Raw genomic sequence first — 14,360 nt, 5'->3', positions numbered from 1 at the left:
GGAGCATTCTTGGGTTCGTGGACCGTTTAGAAATCTGCTGGCAGAGTGACAGAACATTACAGCACTGAAACAGGCACTTTGGCCCATCTAGTCTGTGCTAAACTGTTAATCTGCCTAGTCCCATTGATCTGCATCCGAGCCATAACCTCCCTCCCATCCATGTATCTATTCAAATTTCTCTTAAATGTTGAAATCTGACCCACATCACCACTCGTGTTGGCAGCTTGTTCCACGCTCTCAGCACCCTCTGAGTGAAGAAGTTCCCCCTCATGTTCCCCTTAAACATTTCCCCCCTCGCCCTTAACCCATGTTGTTTAATTCTAGTCCCACCCAACCTCAGTGGAAAAAGCCTGTTTGAATTTACTCTCTCTCACAGTTTTGTTTACAAGAAGGCAAGAAGCTGTTCCTAAACTGTTGAGTGTGCGTCTTCAGGCTCCTGTACCTCCTCTCTGATGGTAGTAATAACACGTCCCGGGTGGTGAGGGTCTTAGTGATGGATGATGCCTTTTGATGGTGTTTCAGTGGTGGGGAGGCTTGTGACCCTGATGGGGCTGGCCAAGTCTACAACTCCCTATAGCCTCTTTCGATCCTGGGCATTGGAGACGCTACACCAGGTGGTGCTGCAGCCAGTCAGAATTTTCTCCTGGGTACATCAGTAGAAATTTGCCGGAGTCTTTGGTAACAAACCAAATCATCTCAAACTCCTAATGAAGTATAGCTGCTGGCATTACTTATTGTCTGATACTGGCTTGTAATCTCGATTTATGCACCCGAGTTTACATTCTGCATCTAACATGGTGGAATTCAAGTACTTTATGTGTCTCTGAGCCAGTGGACCAAGCATTTAATTACAAGTAACCACAGAGCAATAATATTTATGAAACCCCCTTCTACTGGGCAACTCTGGAAATGCAGCTTGTTAGCTCCTCGTTAACAGCCTCTTGATTCCATTGCAAGAAACTCACCTTTCTCAGACTTCATATGTCTAGGGTGTATATGACTTTGGTCCTTCCAAGTCCGTCAGATTGGGATGTCTCTGCCCAACCAGACCCTGGTTTGTATGAATGCTGTGTGATTTATTGCCCCCAGCAAGTAGTAACAGATCATACATTACATACCATTAATCAATCAGTAGAAGGCAGATTACTATCTAAATGGAGTCAAGTTAGGAAAAGGGGAAGTACAACGAGATCTAGGTGTTCTTGTACATCAGTCACTGAAAGCAAGCATGCAGGTACAGCAGGCAGTGAAGAAAGCTAATGGCATGCTGGCCTTTATAACAAGAGGAATTGAGTATAGGAGTAAAGAGGTCCTTCTGCAGCTGTACAGGGCCCTGGTGAGACCCCACCTGGAGTATTGTGTGCAGTTTTGGTCTCCAAATTTGAGGAAGGACATTCTTGCTATTGAGGGAGTGCAGCATAGGTTCACAAAGTTAATTCCCGGAATGGCGGGACTGTCATATGTTGAAAGATTGGAGCGACTGGGCTTGTATACACTGGAATTTAGAAGGATGAGAGGGGATCTGATTGAAACATATAAGATTATTAAGGGATTGGACACACTGGAGGCAGGAAGCATGTTCCTGCTGATGGGTGAGTCCAGAACTAGAGGCCACAGTTTAAGAATAAGGGGTAGGCCATTTAGAACAGAGATGCGGAAAAATTTTTTCACCCAGAGAGTGGTGGATATGTGGAACGCTCTGCCCCAGAAGGCAGTGGAGGCCAAGTCTCTGGATGCATTCAAGTGAGAGTTAGATAGAGCTCTTATAGATAGCGGGGTCAAGGGATTATGGGGAGAGGGCAGGAACGGGGTACTGATTGTGTATGATCAGCCATGATCACAGTGAATGGCGGTGCTGGCTAGAAGGGCCGAATGGCCTACTCCTGCACCTACTATTGTCTATTGTCTATTTAAGAATGTTAACTTAAGCAAACAGTTAGTAAAGGAAAGAAAGAGAAATCCAAAAGGGGCCCATTATACTTAAACAGTCACATGTGCACGGTGGAGCTCGAATCTTGAACTTGTCTGTAACTCATGAGCTGAGCCCTTGGTCTGCATGAAAGCACACCCTACCTTCCGAAGGTCACTCAAAATCCACGTTGAACAAACAGGATCCCCCACGGGAGTATTGGTCCCTCCCCCTTGAAGCCATTCATCTGCACAAAGCACCTTGTGCAACAGGGACGGCCTCCTCAGTCATCTTCCCTCCTGTCTTCTCCCAGCTCCCACCAACAAACCTCTCCGCCCAGCATTCTCTGAAACCTTCTCCAATTCTACCATCCTGATTGGCTGACACCACGCTCCTAAGCTGAACACCAAAGCCTCTCATCTCAGCTCAAACCCGAACACGCTGAAAGCAGGACAGACTGCTCTTACAGAACTTCTAAAATGAAATACCTACAGCATAGCAGTCAAAATCTTAACCAGGGCTTTACATCTATAACACAATTAGTTTTAATGAAGTAAAAAAAACCTCCACTGATTTAAAAGTGGGTAGCACTAGCTAAAGTGATACAATTGCATTATCAGTGTATATAATGTGACTGTATATTGATAGTCATGTGGTAATGCTTATATTATCTATACCATACCAATAACCTATGTACATAGTGATACAGTGTATTGCCAGTAAATGGTGTTGATGTGTAGATCCACCCAATAGTGAATATGGGTTTATCATATAGCATAGTGATTTAGTTACTTTATTATTCATTTTTGTGGACATCCCTGGAAGACTAGCATTGAATTGCCTTTGAGAACGTAATGGTGAGCCATCTTCTTAAATCCCTGCAGTCTTTCTCCTTCAGGTGGTGTTATGGAGGGAATTCTGGGACTTAGATCCTGTGCTGATGAAGGAATGATGGATAACTTCCTTGGTAGACAATGCAGCCGGGTGGAGGGGCAGGTAGAGCTGAGGAAGCAGCGAGTCTGCAGAAGGACTTAGATTGGGAGAATGGGCAAAGAAGTTGTGGATGGAATGCAGTGTTGGGAAGTGTATGGTCATGTATTTTGGTTGAAGGAATAAAGGGGTAGACTACTTTCGAAAAGGGGAGAAACTTCACAAATCGGAGACCAAGATCAACTTTATCCATCATATATATTTACATATATTAGGAAATTGCCATGGTGTATTGGTGCTACATGCAACACAAAACAACGACAAACAACTGTTATGTAGATTAAAGAATGATATAAAATCAAAATCAGAAATACAGATATGGAGTAAAATGTGCAACATGGCTTGTGAGTTTTCATGCAGGATTCCTTAAATTTAATTTGCAGGATGAGTCAGTGGTAAGGAAGGCAAATGTGATGTTAGCTTTCATTTTGAAGGGACTAGAATATAAAAGCAAGGATGTGACGCTGAGGCTCTATATGGCGTTGGTGAAAACTCATCTTGGAGTATTGAGAGCAGTTTTGGGCCCCTTATCTAAGAGGATGTGCTGACATTGGAGAGAGTCCAGAGGAGGTTCACGAGGCTGCTCCCAGGAATGAAAGGGTTAACACATGAAGCATGTTTGATGTCTCTGGGTGTGTACTCGTTGGAGTTTAGAAAGATGAAGGGGAGACCTCGATGAAGCCTATCAAATATTGAAAGAGCTAGATAGAATGGAGAGGATGTTTCCAATAGTGGGAGAGTCTAGGACTAGTGGACACAACCTCAGAATACAAGGAAGTCCCTTTAGAACAGAAATGAGGGTGGTGATGGCTGCGGAGGCCATCATTGGGTATACTTACAGTGGATAGGTTCTTGATTAATAAAGACATCAAAGGTTATGGGGAGAAGGCTGGGGAAGGGGTGGAAAGGGATAATAAATCAGCTATGACTGAATGGCAGAGCAGACTCGAAGGACCGAATGGTCTAATTCTGTTCCTGCATCTTTTGGTCTTGTGGTCAATCTGGATAGCGCCTGGTTTCATGGAATGATAGAGCACAGATGGAGGGAATCTACTTATCAATGTATGCCTTTGAAAGATCTCCAACTGGTTGCAAGCATCTCACCCATCACCTATCAAATATTGTCGGAAATATGTACATCCACAACATTAGGTTTTCTCTTTAAAGGATCTGACCTTTGTTCTTAAACTTGCAATGGAATGGAAACATCACCTTTGCTCTTGTTAAGTAGCCGGAGCTATTTCCTTCAATGTTTTTTCCATTATACCAATCAAGACAATTGGCCGTCTGAGCTTCAAGAAGGAATTTAACCCAAATCGTTCATCTGGTTCTTGCCTTATGTTTAATGAGCTGCAAAATATTTCAACTATGGCTCCCACTATTACAGCCTTTGTTTCTTTGATTATTTTTGGATGAATTCCACCTTGTCCTATTGCCATCTGAGTATTCCTATTATTTTAGTGACCATTTTATGAATTTCTTGTCTCACTTTGCTACCTACACAGCTGAGTTGCCAACTCTGACTGTGGCCATCACCTCAGCCACACTGATGTAGACGCTGCTGCCAGTGGCGGTCACCACAGCTGCACTTGTTGGTGCCCAAGACCTCAGCCTGGCCTTGTTAAAGAGTACTGTAGTGATGTGCTTATGCAATTAGACCAGCAATCCAAGGCCCGGCGTAATGACCTGGAGGCGCGAGCTCAAATCCCACAGCAGCAGCTTGGGAATCCAATCAGATAAAAAGCTAGTCTCAATAATTCTGACCATGAAATAAACCATCGAGTTATTAGTAAGAATCCCATTTGATTCACTAATAGTGTTTAAGAGAAAAAATGTTCTGCCCAGAACCATGCTGACTCCAGACCCCCTCTTCACTGCTGACTGACATAGGTAAGCAATCAGTTAGTTCAGGGCTAACTAGATGTCGTCCATTTCCTGTGAGGTTGGTGAGTTACAATCAGAATCAAAGTCTTGCATTCCTGTTGCACCCATCACAACTTCAGGATGTTCCAAGGAGCTTCACAGCCAACAAAGCAATTTGGAAGTGTGGTCAAGTGGCAGTTATCCAATTTTCACACAGCGGGACCCCACAAGTAGAAAAGTGACTAGAAAATGTACGTAAATTATGAGGATAGATTACTTACCAAGATAATGGGGAGAAATCCCTGTCCCGGCCCACATGTTACCATAGCAACTTCTGCAATGTGGGTCTTGGTGAGTCTCCACTGAAAAGTAGCCCCTCCCAACAGGCCTCTGAGAGTGAGCCAGAGCCTTTTGCCCATCTACTGCATGATCCTACCCCCTGACATGGGAAAGTAGTTCATGGGAAAATGTGTAGGTACCAGGATACTGATAGGATTGGGATCACAAACACGAGAAAATCTGCAGATGCTGGAAATCTGAGCAACACACACAGAATGCTGGAGGAACTCAGCAAGCCAGGCAGCATCTGTGGAAATGAGTAAACGGTCGACATTTTGGGATGAGACCCTTCAATCAGGACTGGAAAAAAAAGATGAGAAGCCAGAGTAAGGAGCAGAGGGGAGGGGAGGAAGAAATACAAGGTGGTAGGTGGTGGGTGAAACCGGGAGATGGGGATGGGTGCAGAAAAGAGCTGGGAAAAGATAAAAGGCTGGAGAAGGGGAAATCTGATAGGAGAGGATAGAGGCCACAGAAGAAAGGGAAAGGGGAGGAGCACCGGAGGGAGGTGATGGGCAGGTAAGAAGGTGAGAGGGAAGTGGGAATGGGGAATGGTGAAGGTGGGGAGCAATTACAGGAAGTTTGAGAAATCAATGTTCATGCTTTTAGGATGAAGGCTACCCAGAAGGAATACAAGGTGTTGCTCCTCCAACCTAGGTGTGGCCTCATCACAGTTGAGGAAGAGGCCATAGATTGACATGTTGGAATGGGAAGAAGAATTGAAATGGGTGGCTATTGGGAGATCCTGCTTTTTCTGGTGGACAGAGTGAAGGTGCTCAGTGTAGTTGTCTCCCAATCTGCTTCGGGTCTGGAATCAAGCCAGCTTTACACTGCACTGAAACTATTTGTTCTGGTCAATAATATTATACCCACTGGAGCAGTGGCAGTGCCCTCAATCACAAGCCCAAAGGTGGGCACTTGAAGCCCCAAAATACATGGCTATGAGTTTAGTGAGGATATCCAGAGAAAGGCAGGAGAAAGACCCATGGTTAATTATAACCAGCAAGATGTAACTGAGCTGGCCAGGCTTTAATATAAGGGCTACTGGACAAAGAGGCGAGAAGAGAAAGATCCCGTGTCCAGGGGAAAGAAGCTGATTCTTTTCCATTTGGGTTGTCTTAACTGGGGGAAATGGACTGGGGAGGTTGGGGTGAGCATGTGGGGTGGAGGTGGAAGTGTTGAGGGGAAATGGAATGGGGGGGCTGGAGTGTGGGCTTGGAGGGAAAGTGATGGGTTGGAAGAGAAGGGGTGGGGTGATTGGTTTGGGAGGGAGGTTTGTGGGAGAACTTTGGCAAGTCAGTAGGAAGGGAAATGATCTGGTGCTTGAGAAGGAAGTGGAGGGCTTGTGAAAGAATAGAGTCGGGCTGGTTGGTAGCTTAGGAGAGAAGTAGCTGGGAGGTAGAGGTAACACACACACAAAATGCTAGAGGAACTCAGCAGGCCAGGCAGCATCTCTGGAAAAAAGTACAGTTGACGTTTTGGGCCCTGACCCCCCATCAGGACGGCACTTTTTTTCTCCAGTTCTGATGAAGATTCTGAGCCTGAAATGTTGACTGTACTCTTTTCCATGGATGCTGCCTGGCCTGCTGAGTTCCTCCAGCATTTTGTGTGTTGTTGCTTGGATTTCCAGCATCTGCAGATTTTCTCTTGTTTGGAAGAAAGGGATAATGGAATGGGGACAATTGGGGAATAAAAGTTTTTGATAAGGTGCCTTATAAAAGACTTATCCATAAGATAAAGATGCATAGAGTTGGGGGTGATGTATTAGCATGGATAGAGGATTGATTAACTAATAGAAAGCAGAGAGTTGGGGTATATGGACGTTACTCTGGTTGGCAATCAGTGGGGAGCGGTGTGCTGCAGGGGTCAGCGCTGGGCTCGCAACTGTTCACGATATACACTAACGCTCTGGAAGAGGGGACCGAGTGTAGTGTGTCTGAATTTGCTGATGATATTAAATTGAGTGGAAAACCAAATTGTGCAGAAGATACAGAGAGTCTTCAGAGAGATATAGATAGGTTGAGTGAGTGGGCAAGGGTCTGGCAGATGGAGTACAACGTTGGTAAATGCGTGTTTATCCACTTTGGAAGGAAAAATGAAGGAACAGATAGTTATTTAAGTGGTAAAAAATTGCAGCATGCTGCTGTGCAGAGGGACTTGGGAGTGCTTGTGCATGAATCACAAAAGGTTGGTTTAGGGTTGCAGTAGGTTATCAAGAAGGCAAATGAAATATTGGCCTTCATTGCTAGAGGGATTGAATTTAAGAGCAGGGAGGTTATGCTGCAACTAGTTTGGGTACTGGTGAGGCCACACCTGGAGTACTGTGTGCAGTTCTGGTCTCCATACTTGAGGAAGGATATACTGGCTTTGGAGGTGGTGCAGAGGAGGTTCACCAGGTTGATTCCAAAGATGATGGGGTTAGACTATGAGGAGAGGTTGAGTCGCCCGGGACTGTGCCTGCTGGAATTCAAAAGAATGAGAGGAGATCTTATAGAAACATGAAATTATGAAAGGGATAGATAAGATAGAGGCAGGAAAATTGTTTCCACTGGTAGGTGAGATTAGAACTAGGGGACATAGCCTCAAGATTCAGGGGAGTAGATTAAGGATGGCCATGAGGAGGAACAGCTTTCCCCAGAGAGTGGTGAATCTGTGGAATTCTCTGCCCAATGAAGCAATGGAGGCTACCTCAGTAAGTATATTTAAGACAAGGTTGGATAGGTTTTTGCATAGGAGGTGAACTAAAGGTTATGGGGGAAACACAGATGGGTGGAGATGAGTCCATGACCAGATCTGCCATGATCTTATTGAATGGCAGAGCAGGCTCGATGGGCCGGATGGTCTACTCCTGCTCCTAGTTCTTATGTTCTTATGTAAAAGTGGTGGTATTGGCAGCAAAAAAAAAAATGGGAGCTAGAGGTGGGTTTAGGAGGAAAGGGAAGAGGCCAAAATTGCAAGAAATTTAAAGCATTCAATATCTTACAATGGAGAGAAAGAGTGAAGAAAGAGTGGTCCAGCATGTGGGGGAAAGTCTAAAGTTTAGTACCAGCTCTCTCCACACAGATGGTGAAGGGAGTTTAAAATTCTTTTGATAAATAGCAGTTGTTTCAGGTCAATAGTGAACTTTAAGTCCATGCCTTTGATTATACTGCTAAGATAGCCTGTTTTATGATGTTGATTAAGACATAAAGAGTACCAGACATAGCTGAAGTCTCCACTTTAAGCCAATGCTCCAAAATACAAGAATCAAAATATGTTAATTTACATGGCAGCTCTTCTGAGAGCGAGCATTCTCTCAGGATTATATAATAGCTAATGAGACCCAATCCCATTACTTAGTCCCAAGCAATTAAATGTGAACCAAACAATTATAACTAATTAAGATTAAGAGGCCACAGTCCTGGTCTTCCTTAGGACTGGGATAATGCCGTACTGAGCAGCTGAGAGTCTGTACTTCATGGGTTGTAGGGTAGAGTTACAGTGACTAACTGATCCCACCTTCACTCTTCAAACCCCTAGGTCCTTCTCTGCCTTCACCTCCTGTTGATGTTCTCCAGTGTGTGCTGAGAGTTTAGCCTGTGCATTTGCGATACATTTTCTGTAAAATAGGAAAATGTTAATGCAGACAGGGACTTGCAAGTTGTACAAAGTTGGTCATTTTCATTGTGGGCTCCTCTGTGCTCCTGATGAATACCCTCAGCGAGGACCAGAAGCCTGCAATGGATGTCCTTTATTGTGTAACTCCTGACTGTGTGGTGGTCCAGGATACTCAGTGGAGTCCTGTGATAGACCACAGGCAATACTGACTGTAGGAATTGTACACATTGACTGTGGACTCCTTCAGGTAGCACGAAATGACAAACAGTGATTAAGATGGCTCTAAACATACACCAGGAAAGTGTAGGCCAGTGAGTCTGATATCAACAGTGGGAAAGTAGTTAGAAGGTATTTTAAGGGACTGGATATGTAAGTATTTGGATAGGCATAAACTGATTAAGGGTAGTCAGCATGGCTTCGTGCATGGTAGGTCAGGTCTAACCAACCTTATGGAGTTTTTCGAAGACTTTCCCAGGAAAGTGGATAAAGGAAAGGCAGTAGATGTTGTTGACATGGACCTTAGCAAGGCATTTGACAAGGTCCCAGATGGGAGGTTGGTCAAGAAGGTTCAGTCACTTGGCATTCAAGATGAGGTAGTAAATTGGATTAGACATTGGCTTTGTGGGAGAAGCCAGAGAGTGGTAGTAGATGGTTGTCTCTCTGACTGGAGGCCTGTGACTGGTGGACTGCCACAGGGATCAGTGCTGGGTCCTTTGTTGTTTGTCATCACTATCAAAGATCTGGATGATAATGTGGTTAACTAGATCTGCAAATTTGTGGATGACACCAAGATTGGGGGTGTAGTGGGCAGCGAGGAGGATTATCAAAGCTTGCAGCAGGATCTGCATCAGCTGGAGAATTGGCTGAAAAATGGCAGATGGAATTTAATGCAGACAGGGGCAAGGTGTTGCACTCAGAAAGGGCCAACCAGAGTAGGTCTTGCACAGTGAACAGTAGGGCACTGAGGAGTGTGGTAGAAAAAGATCTGGAATAGAGGTCCATAATTCATTGAAAGTGGTGTCAGAAGTACAAACCCCATTTCCAGAAAAGTTGGGATATTTTCCAAAATGCAATAAAAACAAAAATCTGTGATATGTTAATTCACATGAACCTTTATTTAACTGACAAAAGTACAAATAAAAGATTTTCAATAGTTTTACTGACCAACTTAATTGTATTTTGTAAATATATACAAATTTAGAATTTGATGGCTGCAACACACTCAACAAAAGTTGGGACAGAGGCATGTTTACCATTGTGTTACATCACCTTTCCTTTTAATAACACTTTTTAATCATTTTGGAACTGAGGATACTAATTGTAGTAGATTTGCAATTGGAAATTTTGTCCATTCTTGCTTGATATAAGATTTCAGCTGCTCAACAGTCCATGGTCCCTGTTGTCTGATTCTCCTCTTCATGATGCGCCATACATTTTCAATAGGAGATAGATCTGGACTGGCAGCAGGCCAGTCAAGCACACACACTCTGTGTCTACAAAGCCACGCTGGTGTAGCCCGTGCAGAATGTGGTCTGGCATTGTCCTGCTGAAATAGGCATGGACGTCCCGGGAAGAGACGTCACCTTAATGGCAACATATGTCTCTCTCTAAAATCCTAATTTACGCCTCAGAGTCAATGGTACCTTCACATACATGTAACTCACCCATGCTGTGGGCACTGATGCACCCCCATACCATCACAGATGCTGGCTTTTGCACCTTTCACTGATAACAATCAGGATGGTCATTTTCATCTTTGGCACGGAGAACTCGACGCCCGTTTTTTCCAAAAACTAGCTGAAATGTGGACTCATCTGACCACAGTACACGGTTCCACAGTCTTTCAGTCCATCTGAGATGAGCTCGGGGCCCAGAGAACTCACCGGCGTTTCTGCATAGAGTTGATGTATGGCTTCCTCCTTGCATAATACAGTTTCAAGTTGCATTTCTGGATGCAGTGACAGACTGTGTTAAGTGACAATGGTTTTCTGAAGTACTCCCGAGCCCAGGTGGCTATAATTGTCACAGTAGCATGACGGTTTCTTAGGCAGTGCTGCCTGAGGGCTCGAAGATCACGCGCATTCAACAGTGGTTTCCGACCTTGCCCTTTACACACTGAGATGTCTCTGAATTCTCGGAATCTTTTCACAATATTATGTACTGTAGATGTTGAAAGACCTAAATTCTCTGCAATCTTGCGTTGAGAAATGTTCCTTTTGAACTGACTAACAATTCTCTCATGAATTTTGGCACAAAGGGGTGAGCCAAGACCCATCCTTGCTTGCAAAGACTGAGCCTTTGATGGACGCTACTTTTATACCCAGTCATGATACCTCACCTGCTACCAATTAGCCTGCTTAATGTGGAGTCTTCCAAACCGGTGTTACTTGAATATTCTGTGCACTTTTCAATCTTATTTTAACTCTGTCCCAACTTTTGTTGTGTGTTGCAGCCATCAAATTCTAAATTTGTGTATATTTACAAAATACAATTAAGTTGGTCAGTAAAACTATTGAAAATCTTTTCTTTGTACTTTTGTCAGTTAAATAAAGGTTCACGTGAATTAACATATCACAGATTTTTGTTTTTATTGCATTTTGGAAAATATCCCAAATTTTCTGGAAATGGGGTTTGTAGACAGGGTTGTAAAGAAAGCTTTTGGCACATTGGCCTTCATAAATCAAAGCACTGAGTATGGGCTGTTATGTTGAAGTTGTGCAAGACATTGGTGAGGCCTACTTTGAGTATTGTGTGCAGTTTTGGTCACCTGTCTACAGGAAAGATATAAATAATTTTGAAGAATACAGAGAAAATTTACAAGGATGTTGATGAGTCTGGAGGACCAGAGTTATACAGAAAGATTGAAAAGGTTAGGACTTTATTCCTTGGAATGTCGGATATTGAAAGGAGATTTGATAGCGATATACAAAATTAAGAGTTTTATAGATTGGGTAAATGCGAGCAAGCTTTATCCACTGAGGTTGAGTGGGACTACAACTAGAGGACGTGGGTCAAGGGTGAAAGGTGAAACATTTAAAGGGAACATGAGGGGAAACTTCTTCCATCAGAAGGTTGTCAGAGTGTGGAACGATCTGCCAGCACAAGTTTACATGCAAGTTTGATTTCAACTTTTAAGAGAAATTTGGATAGCTACATGGATGGTAGGGGTATGGAGGGCTATGGTCCCAGAGAAGGTCGATAGGAATAGGCAGTTTAAATGGTTCAGCATGGACTAGATGGGCTGAAGGACCTGTTTCTGTGCTGTAGTTTTCTATGACTGTGAACCTAAAAAGTATATGGGAGGAGTTCAATCATTAGCCAATATAAAATCAGAGAAAGTATACTAAAATAGTATACAACACTGGCTAAGCCACAGCATAAATTCTGGCCATTACGTTATTGAAAAGATGAAATTAGACTGAAGTGGGTGCTAAAATTTATGAAGATGTTGCCAAAATGTAAAATTTTAGCTGGAAGGATCAGATTACCCAGGGTTATTTTCACTGGAACAATGATTCTTTGAGCTTCTGCATTTACTGCTCATGCGTTCAATATACACCCTGGCAGTGTTGGAGGGCATGTCGTGAAAAGGACTTCCACTCGGCTTCCAACCTGTGTTGTCCCTACTCAGAGTGCTTGAAGGGTAGATGTGGAGGGAGCTTTACTCTGTATCTGAGCCAGTCCTTGCCAGGAATCCACAACTCTTTGAAAGATCAGAGATGTTAGTTTCAGCCCATTCAACCATGTATAGCACCCTACAACAGATGAGTTTCATCAATATGTTAAACATCAGCTTCATTCTGTGCCTTTCTCTTGGTTAAGTGGACTATGTCCATAAGGGGCTGACAATTTCCAGTTGGACATCTCCCTTGATGTGAATTCATAAACTATTGTTCTCTTCTCCCAATCCCTCTCAACATTGAGGGTTGCTGGCGTGGCATGATTCGAAGGCCTGGACGGACCTACTGCACGCTGTATCACTAATTAAAATAAAATCAACATCCAACACCCTTACTACTGGATGATTAACATATCCATCGTTAAAGAACCTGCCTTCTAGGGTCAATTGTAAAGCACAGATTCCTTATTATAGGTGTCTGCAGGTTCTTAGAAAACAGACTATGTCACAATTTTCAATCATGCAAAGCCATATCTGTTCATGCTTCAAGAAATGCAAGTTGCAAAAATTTTGTTCTCAAAATTCCAAAAGAGCACATTTTCTGTTTCTCCGATTTTTGGGCAGTGATTCTGTAAATGCAAATTTCGATGACCAAAATGATCATAATGGAGGGATCATCTGTATCCCACAGAACATTTCTTGACTGTTAAATAGATTTTTCCTCTTGTTAAATAGTTTTATAATTAAAGATGCAAAGAAATAATTGGAGCAGTTTTATTTTACTTTTCTAACGATCTTTCATCAACAGACACCAAATCTAGTCTTTTGTGCAGAAGGATCGAGAGCAGTGTTTGAACTCATAACCTCCTGGAGTGCAGGTTAGAGACTGCCTCCCACCGAGTTAAAGCTGAAACAGTGTCCAGTCACAAAGTGACCGCCACAAGAAAACTACAGTGTTGCAAAAAATCTTCATGCATTCCGACCTCTTTCTCCTGAATCCAGTAAAAATGAAGCCTTCGCTGTCTAAAATCTGATATTTTGGGATAAAGCCAGTGAAAGGCAGTTCCCCATTACTGGAGGAATGTCTAATTTGTGTCCTATCAAATTAGCTGCCACCTTTATTAATTTGGCTATGAACTAAATGATGTCATTGATCCTTTTGAGGTCTAGGAGGAGCCTTTGGCTCCCGCAGACCCAGAGGACAGGATTTGGCAGCTCATTTCTCCCTCACACTTGTCTTTGGGCCAGAAGTACATTGGGTTCAGTTGTCTCACAGCAAATCAGCCAAATGGAATTTGTACATCATTCATTAGGAATAGTCAGATTCATAAGAAATTGAATCAGGAGCTGCGCAATTGCCCGTCAAGCCTGCACATATTCAAAATGCAGATACTAATAATCTAAAACAAAGGCAGAAAATGTTGTAACTACTTTGCGGGTCAGATGGGTTCTGTGAAAGGAGAAAGATTTAACATTCCTGGCCAAAGACCTTTCACCAGAGCTCAGAAAAAGATGACGAGCTAGTCTAGTAGAGAAGCTGGGGAGGGCAATGAATGGAACACAGGGAATGTCGATTATAGGATGAAACGATGTGGTCATTCAAGGGGTAAAGTGAAGCTAAGGTTGTGAAGACCAGGCAACGTTGTACAGGCTGACCTATAGGGACGTGCCCGGCATGTAAGACTAGATAAATGTAAGAAATAATGAAAGGAAGAATGAGAAAGAAGAATGTCCTCAAACTAGCTTTGGGCTTTGTTCTGTATTTTACAGTAAAGAAAGAAAACCCCTAAGTACAGAAGGCCACAGACAGAGGATGGCAAAGGAATGGGATTGGGGGGGGGGGGAATGGGGAGAGCTGCTCCATGTCTTGTCCGCTTTTTCAGCAAATCCCATTTCCTCTGGGCGGCTAGAGATCTGTCAGCCTTCTCCTTAAATACTTTGAAGCCACTGAGGATCTACAGCCCCCTGGAGCAGAGAGTCACAAAAATTCACAGCCATTACTAAAGGGAAATTCTTGCCTATGCCAAATGCCTTTGGTTCCACTCT

General features: G+C 43.4%; 1 protein-coding gene across 1 annotated transcript in view; it reads left to right on the top strand.

The window, feature by feature from the left end:
- The window catches only part of yjefn3 (YjeF N-terminal domain containing 3), a 131,627-nt gene that overhangs the window by 100,641 nt on the left and 16,626 nt on the right, over positions 1-14,360 (top strand). The gene's annotated exons all lie outside the window — the stretch shown is intronic.

This window comes from Hemitrygon akajei, chromosome 16 (assembly GCF_048418815.1).
Source record: "Hemitrygon akajei chromosome 16, sHemAka1.3, whole genome shotgun sequence".
In the NCBI taxonomy this organism is placed as follows: domain Eukaryota; kingdom Metazoa; phylum Chordata; class Chondrichthyes; order Myliobatiformes; family Dasyatidae; genus Hemitrygon; species Hemitrygon akajei.
Note: the sequence above shows the minus strand (reverse complement) of the source record. Positions and strands in the feature narration are given on the sequence as shown.